Below are 8,354 nucleotides of genomic sequence, written 5' to 3' on the forward strand. Positions count from 1 at the left end.
AAGAAAAAGAAAGGAAGAAGAAATAAATATTTGAATTTTACTTTATTCAATTCCTTTACGTTAATAATATGATATATAAATGATGGCGAAAATAGTCAAATTGTCTGGTTGCCAAGTAAAAAGTAAGACCCCCCCCCCCCCCTCCGAGCTCCCCGTACAAACGCACGGACTGTACCGTATACGTGTTTCCGGTTCCGCCATTTGAAAAAAAACGTTCGTAACTGCTCAGCTGAACCCGAAGCTTGATGAAGAAGGCCGTCAGTATTTCAACAAAAACTAACAGAATATGGATCAGATTCGGACAACGACTTCTTAAGACATTCACACAACAGGCTAAACAGTAAGTTAGATCCATTTTTCGTAGTTTGGCGCGGCATGCACTTAAATTTCTTCGACTTTTTAATCATTACCGTACGGCCACTGCACTGCCGTTGTTCCCGATCGCTTATCGGGTGGGGGCTGATCTGCGGTGTGCGCGGCCGGGGACGGCCAACGGCTGGCTAAGTTAGTAGTACGGTATATTGATGGCGGCGGTGAGGATGTTTGTATTGTCATGATTGTAGCCAGGTCAGGGGTGGGCGCTAATGCAGTTTCGCACCGGCCGATTAATACCAGCATACCTCATCACCAATATTTGTTCCCAAATGTCATGACAAGTCTCTCAGTCACATTTGAAGTCAATATATCCACCACTTTTCAAAATATCGTGATCGGGAATGGCTGTACTTGTAGGCCTAGCCAGGCGGCTTCTAGAGAGTGAAAATCATTTACTAACGTAACTTCGTAAGGTCACTCTCATATGAAGCCAGGGATCCTTTCTCATATACCCACACAGAGGAAGCCAAAACTTGAAACTTTCACCCCCGGCCCCGAGATTTCTACTTTCCTTCTAAAAGTAGGGTGTCTGAAGCCACACTGAAAAGTTTCAGCATAAAACAGGCTAATTTAGGGGAAAATATGGCACATTTTTTCGGTGAAGTTCAGGCTACTAGAAAAATGTGATCTGTATTGATTATTAACTTGTGTTTGGCATGTATGGAAATAGAAAATTCAGGGGCTTCTTTTGACAGTAAGGACAAGTTTATATGATCATTTTAAATAAGGATTTAGAGATAAATTGCAAACCCTTATTTTTGTGTGTGTTGCGATTGCCATTTCTCCATGCGTTTTCTATGGGAAAATGAAATTTCTGTTTTGCACAATTTTTTTCACTTTTTCACAATTTTTCATTGTGATCTGGTTTCCAAATCTTTATAAAAATCATACCATCAGATAGAGCATAAAAAATCCTATTGGACTCTTTATGGACAAGTTTTTGGCATTAATAATAAATTTATAACAGCTCTCGGAAGCTAAAAATTTGGATTTGTGTGTGTCCATTTCTTAACTACACAGTCTATGGCAGAGAAATGCTGAAAATTTACCTAATTTCATTGTTCTTTTTTGCAGCCAATAATTGGATTTTTTTTTAAAATGTTACATTTCTGTCAGTCTGAAGGTCATTTCTCTTCAAATTCACAAAGAAAATGTGATATTTTCTTGAAATAAGAAAAATAATTTTTTTCTCCAGACACCCTACTAAAAGATCTAGCCTAACGTTAGACCTAAATCATGTACATGGGATAAAACTTAATTTCCAACATTTCTACGCTCTCGTCGTTATTTTTGAAGAAGAAATTCATTCCAAAAAATGCGAAAAATATCATGATTAGACGGAAGAGACTTGCCCGATGTTTACGCCGCCATCTTGTTTTCTATTGTTCTTCGCCAACGTTACAGACGCGAACTTCGAGACCATGAACTCGATCTGATATTCTGAGTGACAGAGGTGGGATTTTATGGGGGTGGGGAATATAAAATTCATGCAACATCTTGATTTTTAAAAAGAATTAAAACTAATATTCTTACTTTACACAAAGTTTCATTTAGTTCCATGCTTTTATCAGTCTCAAAATTGGTGATTTAGAGCCAACATGAAGTTCCTCACACATATTTATAATTCGCTGCCGATTTCAAAACATTGCATGCGGATGCAATATTCGCGAGATACCGGGCCGGGCCTGGTCTGACCCGACCGACCTCACACGCATGCGATGTATTGAATATTGATACGTGTGAGAAACTTCATGTTGGCTCTAAATCATCAATTTTGAGACGGATAGAGGCATGGAGAAGAACTGAAACTTTGTGTGCAGGAAGAATATTAGTTTTAATTTTTTTAAAGAGCGTGATGTTGCATGAATTTGATATCCCCCCCCCCATAAGATCCCACTTTTTGTCACTCGGAATATCAGATCGGACAGATCCAGTTCACGGTCTCAAAGTTTGGGTAGGTGGAGCGTAGTGTAGCAATAGTGAAGTGGAGTGGAGCCTGCACAAACTTCACTCGAGGTAGGCAATCCCACAAATTTAAAAGAGGTTTCTATAAAATCAAGTCCGGCCTTCTATGAACATGACAAACTTACGAAAAGATGTGAAGTCAATTCACCCTAAATATCATCAATATCCCTCAAATAGCTTCATTTAAGCACTAATTTCTCTTCCGGTTGATAAAATATGGATCCGTCTTTAATTTCCAAAATTGTTCGTCTAACTAGCTAAAGGACGCATGTTTTATCTACATATCAAAGACACTACATAGAAAAGACTAGGCACAAAGACTATTATACATGTAAATCGATGCAAAGCATTACGCGATGTCGGCAAAGTGCCCAATCTTCTTATTGTAAAGACTTTAGCGACAATAACAGACTGTGAGTAAGGTTAAAATGCTCCTCTACTTTTAATGTTTTCATTAGTGCTGTTGTCGGGAACAAAAATCCATGTCGACATGTCGCTTAAAAATTAATCCCGACATCGACAATGTCGACATGAAAAAGGGACCGTAATTTAGCCTGGGCTCCCTAACATAAAAAAAAAGCATTCGATCGTGGAACAACACTCTCAATCAAATATATTCACCTTGACACGAGTGATATCCCCACACTAGATCTATATAATACAGGCTCAGTTCGGGAATTGAGCTTCCAAAATCACCGATTTAATCCACATTTTTTTTCTGTAGAATCAAGTTTTTGTACCAGGATCCGGTTTCGAAAGCATTGCTCAATAACACTCGTAGCCAATTTGAGAATCACCAATTACAACAGTGATCATTGCTGCAAACGCAAGCTCCTCAATTTGACAATGAAAAGTAATGAAAATCGACCGATAATTTCAGTATCACTTCCGCGGCGATCCGTGCAACGATCTCCAAACGAATGAAGGGAAGTTTTCTGTGACTTTGTGATATGAAGTAAGCGCTCAATTGCGGCAGTCACAACTTTGACAAAAACACGTGTTCGCTGCTGCTCACGTTTATGTGAAAAGTAATGCATTGAGGAGCAACGTATTATCAAGCACGGTAAATAGCGCGCGATGGGTACATATTTCCGTGGATGGGTACGGTGAATGCTACTCTCGCTATAACGGGATATCGAGGGCGGCTCGATCGGGCAGGCCGGCCCTGCACTGACGTATTTCTACTGCCGCACAGCTCGCAGATATTCTTTTTTCATTTAATGCGCTGCTAAGCTGAATAAACCTTTTAATCGCGCCAATTACTGTGGATAAATGCTTCTAACTTTTCAGCTAATCTTTACACTCGTGATTGTAGGCTAGACCCCTTTTTATTTTATGTTTACATGTCGATGTGGGTGCGTGCATGTCGACATGTCGGAATTTTGAAAATCCTTCGTATGTCGACATCAATGTCGATATGAGGCCTATCGACAACAGCACTAGTTTTCATTGATTTTATGTTGAATATTATTAAAGAATATGACTCTTTGCACCTGAATTGTAACACTGAAATATGGAAATGAAGAAGTTTTATCATGTATTTTTATTACATCATGTATTTGTATTAACCTGCAAATAAAATTTTACTATGTCACTCAAATTCATTTCATTTCATTAAAGATTCAAAGAGGGATCTCTGGATAATCGAGCAGCAAGTCCAGCATTATGTGGGAAAGATACTACAGGTGTACACAGAAAAGGCCATGTTCTTGTACAAGACACGGTTGGAGTTCATAAAAGGTGATTATATAGGCATTCACTTCAGTAGATATTATAATTACAAAATTAAGCAGATTGTATTCATGCAGTGGCATACAGTGTAATCCTTGTTAGAAGATGTAGATTTATTCTTCATTGTTTTATTAAAGAGTTTCAATATGTGCTTATGACAATTTGTTTGCATTATAAATTGTTTGTCACTCTTCGGCTTAGTTTGCTTTTATAAGCAAGAATATGCTAAGAGAGATAGCCGCAAGGACCTCATTATCCGATAGATATGTACTTGTGAAAAGAGATCTAGATGGGGGCAAAACACCTTATTTCTTGTATTTTTATGTTGTTCATGTTATCGTAATGGTATGTGTTTTTTTTTCTACAGATTAAGCTGCCTCGTGCTATACAGACTTGGATAAAAACAAGCTGTCCAATGAATGGTGACTACTCAAGAGGAGCCAGAAAGTCAACTAAAGCCAGGGTATTTTGGGAGTTGATATGGCCGGGGAAGGGGGGGTTTCCAGGGCCCCCCCCCCTTCCTTGAGATCTTGACCGCACAATCGCATCTAACATTGGCACATGGGTTGTCTAGGGCATAATTTACAAAATTAAATTGTAAATTATTTCACGCAAATTGTTAGTAAGTGATAATACTAATTTATGCGTAATTAGAATACAAAATCATACTTTTTCCTCTATTGCATTGACTTTGTACACAAAATCACGTTTTTGAGCAATTTTTGGTATGACATGTACTTACATAATGTCACGTTATTACAGAACCACGTACCGGGTGACACAAGATTGGTCTCAAAAGATGCACAAGACTAGAAAGAGGCATGTTTTAAAAAAATTGTGCGACAGCATGGTCGCAAAATTTTTGGAAGGGGGGGGGTCAAATTGGTCCAATTTAACTAAGGGTTAATAACTGGGAGGCTGTTAGCTGCCTTTTTACTTTCAAGTCTTGCACATCTTTTGAGACCAAATTTGTGATGCCTGGGTACGCTGTTCCGAAATTTCGCAACATTTTTATGTATTAATCCAACACAAATACTGTTTCTTGCTAAACATTCACAATTAGTATACCAGTAATATACATTTATCAAGTCAAATTATTTAATTACATTTATAATCATAAAAGCTTTGATAAAGTATAAAAAAAAACAAAGAGTTGTATGTAGGCCTGGGACTTTCGGGTTTTTTCTCTTCGGGTACCCGTGGTAATTTTCGGGTGGGTACCTGAAAATCATGTCACTTGAAATATGACTAGTGGAAAAACCCCATAGGTGACGTCATCAAGCCAATGCGATGCAAGCCAATTTATGAATGAAAATATAGTAAGCATGCGCATTGCAAGCCTCCCGTGCCCCACGCAGTATTCCATCGAAACAAGTTTCAATACTCTGTCACCTCGTACCAAAATCGACCTAGAATTCCACTTTCCTGCATATCATATGAATTATAAAAGGTTTTCTCACCGATACTGCACAGGTAAGCAAATTTTTATTCTTGCTTTTCCGTCAAAATCTTACGAAGTAGCATCGATATTACATCGTGTTCGTGAGTTTGTATCGCTACGTGAACAAAGTCAATTGATTTCCGGGTTTCGGAGCGTCAAATGCGCCAGCCAATCACGATCGTGTTCCCATTTTCGGTTTATGATGAACTAAAAATGGTAACAAGAACGTGATTGGCTGGTGCTTCGTAGGTCGATTTTGGTATGAGGTGACAGAGTATTGCAGACTTGTTTTGACGTAATACTGCGTGGGGCTGAGGCTTGCAATGCGCATGCTTACTATATTTTCATTCATAAATTGGTTTGCGTCGCAGTGGCTGGATGACGTCACTGCGCTGCAAAAGAAACATGGCGATGATTGAACGATCTTGGTCACATCATCATCACTTGAAAACTTGTATATTTATGGATATTTAGAGGGTAATTGGTGAAATTCAAAATGAGGCTTGTGTACTTTTGTAATGAGTTACAATCATGTCTTACACTACGCAATACAAATCAAATACATGTACATTATACTGGTGAGCAATTTTCGGGTATCGGGTATTGATTTTTCTACTCGGGTACCCGGGTTTTAGTCCCAGCCCTAGTTGTATGAAAATTTTCAAAAATAATGAAAGGTAAAAGAAAACAAGATTACAATGTCCATTGCAAGGGGGCTAGTCTAGCTATTCAGGATAATTGGGATTTTATTCAGTTTTTAATTGACATAACATTATGACAAGATCCCTCCATTTAGTGTATAAACAGCACATGGCCATGATTGAAATTCATATAACATTAAAGTATGCAAACCAGGCAGCTACATGTACATGTATGACTCACTGCTTGTCAATTCTATTGTCTGCCAGGGTCAAGTGACATACAGTGCACATGTATAACATGTGTGAAAGTACATAAGAAAATCAGCTTTTTATTTTTGTACTGTAACATTGGGTGAACTGGTGATCACTTTGGATATGATGCTCTTCATATTGGTTTATTTTATGTATATGAATTTTTGGATAATCATTAAGAATTAAAGCCATTTACCTAATATATGGAAGCATAAGCCCATCAAAGAACAGAATTATGTCATGTACAGCTAATTCATTTTGCGTGATATTACAATTGTAATTGTTTACTTGAGCAAGTAATTTGAATTGCTGCATGACCTAAACAATGACATGTTCCAATTCGAATAGTAACATGACCTTAAGAAGAGTTACTCCACCTCGATTGAGAGTGCTTATGTTAAATAATTGATGTTGCTACTTCAAATAATTGAGGTCAATCAAATTGGTCATAATTATTCAAGTCAATTTTGAGCTATATGTCATAATTAATTAGGTCATATACTAATTGAAATTACTAAATGACTCGAGTAGGTATGAATTCACATTGCCACATGACCTTAATTATTTTATGTAGCAACATCAAGTATTGAACGTCATTTAGTTATCAATTATGACATGTAGCAAATCAAATTACATGCCGCAATTTCGTGTTTATGATGGGCTCATGCTTACATTCATATATAACCCTTCAATACGTAGTTGGAGCAATTCTTAGACAAGAAGACTGTGTAAAATGATATGCCTATTCAATGTCAAAAAGGTTAATGTCTCAATAGATTTGATCTACGTTTTGGCAAAGTAATCTTATGTTCATATTTTTTCTAACCTATGGTGAACGTTCTAAATCATGTGAAATTCATTCAAAAATATCTTTCAGTATTTATGGACTTAAGTGAATTCTGAGCAAAATGAAGTGATTATGATTACGTTCATGTACTTTAAGTTTATACTGGTGATCAACACATCATAATTTCATCCCTTACTGTATGTGCACCATGCATTATCTGTACATGCAGAAGTGGTTATCCATTGTTTCATAACATGGTTGAGTAAAGGATGTTCTGCTTTTAGTATTAAGCCAATCGGGTGTTGACAAGAAGGGGAAAATGCAATTGCTCAGCTATTACAGTTTTTTTTGCAACCATAATACTGGTTAAGCCTTGGTTACATTCGCCGGCTCGTGGCCTTACGTCGAGTCAAAATTAACAGTCTTAATCATCCTTGTACCAGCTACTACCAGCTACACGTGGGTGGTTTGTACAGGAATACCTAAAACTGCTGATTTTGTCTCGCCGTAAGGCAACCGGTCAAGGAATGTGACCAAGGTATTAATAATAATCGCTTATTGTTGTGTTAGAGGGAAGGATTCTGGGTCGAATCTAGCTTTCTTTATGTGATCTCAAAATGGCAGCAATGTATGAATAGTGAAAGTAGTTCATGTGGCATCTCAATGTTCATGGATATAAATCTTTGTACATGTCTTATCCTAAAGATGAAATGTTACTGCATTATTCTAGCAGTCATTTATGATATCAAAGATGTTCTATACTGTGCATAGTACAGCTCATACATAATAAAGGTATGTGAATATGCTTTTAACGTCTTTGCAAATTTGTGGGTTTTTTCACGCCTCTTTTCATTAGTCAAGATGTCAAAGTTGTTGTGCTGGATCACAGGAAATTCTTACAAACTACTACGCCTAACAAACCAGTGCAGGACGGTGTCGTGAGAAAATCGCACAGACTACTACAGGACAATACCATAGGATTGTCACAGGAAATCAACAAGAATACCCCTGCAGGATTACCACAGTAAAGTATCACAAGAAGGCTGCAGGATGAGACCAATAATGCCACAGAAGATATCAAAGATCAGTATCACAGGAATACCACAGGACAGTACTGCAGGAATTGTCCTGCGGTAAGGTCTCTTGGTATTCCTGCAGTACT

The 8,354-nt window shown here is 37.7% G+C and overlaps 1 long non-coding RNA gene across 1 annotated transcript; it reads left to right on the forward strand.

The window, feature by feature from the left end:
* Window positions 1-218: 218 nt before the first annotated feature.
* LOC135156223 (uncharacterized) lies at window positions 219-8,004 on the forward strand. Its single transcript, XR_010295351.1, has 3 exons — window positions 219-340; window positions 3,961-4,080; window positions 4,439-8,004. It is a non-coding gene; the product is annotated as an uncharacterized LOC135156223 (long non-coding RNA).
* Window positions 8,005-8,354: the final 350 nt, after the last annotated feature.

This window comes from Lytechinus pictus, chromosome 2 (genome assembly GCF_037042905.1).
Source record: "Lytechinus pictus isolate F3 Inbred chromosome 2, Lp3.0, whole genome shotgun sequence".
NCBI classification, from domain to species: domain Eukaryota; kingdom Metazoa; phylum Echinodermata; class Echinoidea; order Temnopleuroida; family Toxopneustidae; genus Lytechinus; species Lytechinus pictus.